This window comes from Capsicum annuum, unplaced genomic scaffold (genome assembly GCF_002878395.1).
Source record: "Capsicum annuum cultivar UCD-10X-F1 unplaced genomic scaffold, UCD10Xv1.1 ctg4209, whole genome shotgun sequence".
Lineage (NCBI taxonomy): Eukaryota > Viridiplantae > Streptophyta > Magnoliopsida > Solanales > Solanaceae > Capsicum > Capsicum annuum.
In genome coordinates, this window is record NW_025849470.1 from 71,307 (window position 1) to 77,190 (window position 5,884).

Sequence of the window (5,884 nt, forward strand, 5' to 3'; positions counted from 1 at the left end):
GCTGATAAGGGGGATTCGGCTCAACAGGTCAAATTCAAATTCAAAAATATCTTTGTACCAGTTTTTATTTTTGTTTTCAAATTTGGACTTGAGGTCCGAATTTGCGCCTATAAATGGTATCTTCAACACCTCTAGAGAAGTGTGAAAAAAAGGGAGAAAAACAAGAAAAAATTCAGATAAAGAGGTTCTGGAGGGGAAAGGCAAAAGGAAAAATCGTTCCAACCTTCACTTTCCCGTGGTCGAGTTCGTAGTTGCCGGAAAGTAACTTGATGTTAAAAGCTCGAGTTTGCTGCCCCTAAAAAGGTGCGAACTCCATCTTTTTTCTTCACAATTCTTCATCTCATTTTGTTTTACTGCTCGGATTATGTCGTTTCTGTTGTTAGATTATGTGGCAGAGTCGCCATTCTGTCGCGAGCCCTATTTCGAATCGGTTGAAACATGACACGACGTATGCATTTAAAAAATAATAAAGTTTCTTTATATTATCACAATTATAAAAAGACTGTTTTTTTATCTTAAAATATCTACGTAATATATGAACAATAATTACATTACTCCCTTGATACGTGGTAGCATCACGCTTCCTATGTCTTAACCCCTTTTTTTAAAAATAAAAAATAAAATATATATATATATAATAAAGTTTTCTTATCACTGTTTAAAGCAAATAGCAAATAAAAAAAAATTCCTAACATTTTCCTAAACTAAGCGTAAGGAATATCTTTGGATAGGATCTAAGGGGTGCCTAACATCTTCCCCTCGAGTAACCAAAACCCTTACTCGGAATCTCAAGATGTTTTCGATAGACTAAAACAGAGTTTTACAATAAAAAATGTTTTTTACCTAATCTTCCTAAAAAGTTAGGTGGCGACTCTAAATATAAATTTTTAATCCCAAGAGTCACTACATACCACCATACGTCGTGTGCTGTTTCGATCGATTCGAAATAAGGCTCGACACGACTTAGAGTGATCGATCGCCGACTCTGATCGGGAGTAACACAGTACCGTCTCATCATGCAATTGCCAAAAGATCAAATTAAATTTGTAGTTGACCCTATGAGAACTCACATTCAATTAAGGTATTAGTCTAACATATGAACTCAATTGAATTATATATAAACAAATGTTCAACCTATTGCAACAGATGTCTTTTCTGTTAGATCAAATCAAACAGATTATATAATCTGTTGCAACATATTGTTCATTTGTTGTAAACTATCAAACAGATTAAGTCATTTATTGCGACAGATCATGAATCTGTTGTAAACTATCAAACAGATTAAGTCATTTGTTGCGACAGATTACCCATCTGTTGTAAATTATCAAATAGGTATTGTCATCTATTGTATTTGACATTATGAGAACTCACCCCTAGTCCTAGATTAATCAACTAAGGTATTAGTTGAACATATGAGGTAGTAAGAATTGGTTCGGCTCAGAGTAATCGATCGATGACTCTTGTTGGGAGGAACGTAGTCCCGTCTCATCATGCATTTGCTAAAAGACTCAATTGAAGTTGTAGTTGACCCTATGAGAACTCACCCCTAGTACCAGATTATTCAATTAAGATATTAATTGAACATACGAGGTAGTAAGAATCGGTTCGTCTCAGAGTGATCGATCGATAACTCTTGCCGGGAGGAATGCAGTACCGTCTCATCATGCAATTGCCAAAAAACTCAATTAAAGTTGTAGTTAAGCCTTTGTGCTCATTCATCCATCCCTAATTCCACCTAGATCAATGTAGGTACTATTATTAATCTTAACATTAAGTTAATGAGAACACATTTCAACTCAGAGTGATCGATCGACGACTCGGGTCGGGATGAACGTAATACTAACACCATGCAAATGCAACGACTCAATTGGATTTGTAGTTGACCCTATGAGCTCATTTATTCATCCCTCGTCCCACCTATATCGATGTAGGAACTATTATTAATCTTAACATTAAGTTAATGAGGAGCTCATTCTTTCATCCCTAGTTCATCCTAAATCTATTGCAATGAAATCTGTTGCAAAAAACAACTGAGTTGTTGGAGAATTTCAAACAGATAACAATATCTGTTGCAACAGATGACATTTCTTATTTAATTATCAAATAGACATTTGCATTTGTTATGAAGGATGACTGAGCTGTTGGAAATTTTCAAATAGATATTGATATCTGTTGTAACAGATGACGTTTTTTATTTAGTTATCAAATGACATTTCCATCTGTTGTCACAGATGAATGAGTTGTTAGGATTTCTCAAACAGATATCTAAATCTATTGCAACAGACGTCATATCTGTTTGAAAATCTTTTTATTTTCTTTTAGTTTTAAAGCAAGCTATTGTCCGAGTAGATAAAGTAGTAGTACTACTAAAGGCAGTAAAAAATATTTCTTGGATGTAATATCCCATATGTTTCTAAGCAAGGAAGTGAACCATTTTTCCTACGTATGAAACCTCCTATCCTGTAATTTATATTTGAGTACATGTCTTACAATGAGTATCCTAGCGATAAGATAGCTTATTATGTGTTAAGCATGTTCATATGAGTCATTTAAGGTAATGCAAGCTGAGAGTTTTTGAATCCATCAAGTTTTAGTGTTCGATTTTGCAAAGGTCATCTTTGAACAAGAATACCTCGATGTATATGTGGTATTTTGGAAGATTTAGGCCCACCAAATTGTAGAGAATTAAATTATCTTTCCAACGATACCAATTTTACCAAAATTTGACACCCGAGCAAGGAGTTATGGCCTTACAAAGTGGAGTGCGACGCATAACAATCGCACATGGCTACTGGATCAAGTGTGCGATAGGTTGTGCGGTGCACACCCTCAAGAATGCGATAGGATGTGCAACGCACACCTAGGCTTGTGTGATAACATATGTGTCGCACACCATAGCATGTGCGATGAGGTGTACGACGCACACTTACGATTTTAGCAACGAAAACACTTAGTTTTGGAGTTATTTTAAGGATAATTAAGTCTTTTGACACTCCTTACACGTCCCTAAACTTAACCCTATGAAATATATAGCTCCTAATCACATTACAACCCTATTAACATCTGAAGTTCATTATCCAAAAGCACAAATAGGAGAAAAACAACTAGGGTTGCACTATTAAGCTTGAAGATCCAATTTCAAGGAAATTCCTCCGTCAATCATCAAGAATCTTCCTTCTAAGGTATGCGTAGTGTTCATCCACGAATTCCTTTCGTCCGTGGAGTTTAAGAATCAATCTTTGATTACTAAATCATGAATGTTTTGTGGTGATATGGTTATATTCATGTTGTTGTTTGTTGTTTGTGCTATAGAGTGGGAAATTGACGAATTTTCATGAAGATTATGATCATGTAGTTGGAACCCATGAATTTTGGTGGATTAATGTGGTGTAAATTTATTAATACACCTATGCCTTAAAGAGTACATGCAAGGTGTATGATAAAATACCTAAGAGACTAGAAATTATTCAATATAGCTAAGTAGAACCCAAATGACAAGTCCATAATCTATCCATTATGACTCAACATGAATTCCATGCAAATTATTATGTATTGTTGTTATGCTATGGAATGCTCATGAAATTAGAATCATGCAATTATGTACATATTATATGCATTATCTTTCATGATCAAGAATATGAAATCATGTGTAGCGTGGAATCCCCTACTTATGGTATTATGAATTGTGAATGTTATTCCTATGATCAAGAAGTGTCAGTTTCCTTCCATCGAGTCCTGGGGGTACTTATACCCGAAAAATATAGTTGTGTGCCTAGAGCGATGTCATGTTATCACGATGCTCTCAGTTAGTCCTCAGAACTCAGTACGTTCACTAGTATCAGTTCAGTTAACTCAGTCCAACCTAGTTCAGCTAATCAGTTCAGTTTAGTCAATCAGTTCAGCTCAGTTAATCAGTTTAGAGTCTTTCAGTTGGGAGTTGGAACTAGCACTAAGCGAGTATGGGGATGGCGGTTTCCCCGTTAGAGAGGTAGAGTCGTTAGCAGCAATCCCTGTACTTCAGAACTGTGTAGCCAGCATAGGTCCAGGAGTCACCCATCAGATTAAGGCTAGACTTGACTATTATTTATTGCCTTAAGCTTGGATTCCTGTTCAAGGTCACCCGTCAGAGAGGCTTGACCATAGCATAGGTCTCTACCCGTGACACGCTATTGACGCCCTTCCAGCTGGGGTTACAGGTTGGACCCCACTAGTCAGATTAGGGGCATGTCAGTTAGGTGAGAACTCCCACAGTTATAGTTTCAGTATCAATCTTCAGAGTAGAAATCAGAAATCAGGACTGTCAGATACAGTCATCAATCTCAGTAAGGAACTCAAATAGTTCCACAGATTCAAAGACCATCCGTCAGATAGGCTTAGTCTCCCATTAAGTTATTTAGTATCAGTACTTACAGAGGTCACCCATCAGATAGGCTTGATCTCGATCTCAGATTCAGTTGAGTATTCTCAATATTAGTTCCAGAGATCACCCGTTAGTTAGTCCTGATCTCAAGATCAGTCACTCTTAATTATTATTAGAAGATTTAGACCATCAGATACAGTCACTCAGCATCAGTTACATCAGTTAGGCCGATTATCACAGTTATATCAATCGTCATAGCTTACGTTATCAGTATTTAGTTTCAGGATTGTTAGACACAGTCTTTAGGATTATCACAGCCTTTTTTTTCTCTCCTCTTTCTCAAAAATTTTTGTTCGGATCTAAACTGATTGATACCCAGATCTTAGATTCCTCGATTGAAATTGTTGTTTTGGCCCCCTTTTGACTTAAGGTATGATATGATTCACTATTGCTCTTTCATTCTCGTCTTCTTCTTGCAACTTTATTTACATCTTTTTGTTTATTTAATTATCATTTTCCCATATCATATTTATTTAAAAAAATTGAAGGAACTTTTAATTATTGAATAAACATACCAAGAATTTTTATTATAAGATGCAAAAAAAAGTCATCTGTTGGGAGAAGTTTAAAAGCCTTATTGGCAGTATCATTTTTTTATGTATTTTGTTTGTTTCTTTGTTATTGATGTTTTTAGTGGGGTTGGCGTTGTTGGAACTTGTGGTGTGGTGTGGTTTAGACGGTGGGTGCTTCTTATCTTAAAAATAGTGGAGTCCGAACAATCAACACAAGGAGTAAAGGAGAAAAAAATAAAAAGTTTAAAGTGAATAAGAAGAGAAGAGTTGGTTACCAAAATTAAAAAAATATGTGCTGAGTGGGAATTGAGCTCAAGACCAAAAGAAATAAATAACCTTAAGCACCCATAAACAACAACTAGGCTAACCAAAAAACTCTTACTATGGGTGCTCACTGATTAGATTATATACGTTATTTTCTTTATTTTCACATACATATATAAAGTTCGATACGAGTTCAGGCTGTGCTCGCGCACCCAGAGGACTCCATATGGGTCCGTCCCTTGTTGTTGATGGTGTTGGAACATAGGATGTATGCTTCTTTGTTGTTGATGATGTTGTTGGAACAAATGTTGTTGTTTTCTTTGTTGTTGATGTTTTTTATTTGTTGTTTGTAGTTTATGCTGTTGTTGATGTTGCAACAGACGGAGCAACTGATGGAACAAATCAAACCATCAACAAGACTGCTATGTATTCCAACAGACTCCATATCTGTTGCATCAGACTCCATATCTGACGCAACAGACTCCACATCTGACGCAAACTATCCGGGATTTAATGTAATATTGCTGAAACTATTCGAGATTTATGTGTTGTGTGTGTTAGTGTTACTTAAATAAAACTGGTGACTTTATTAATAAGTAAATTAAAAAAAAATAGATCTAAATACAACATTTTATCTTTTTGTTGTATTTTCGAAAGAGAAAGATTGGTAATCTGTTGCAAAATATAT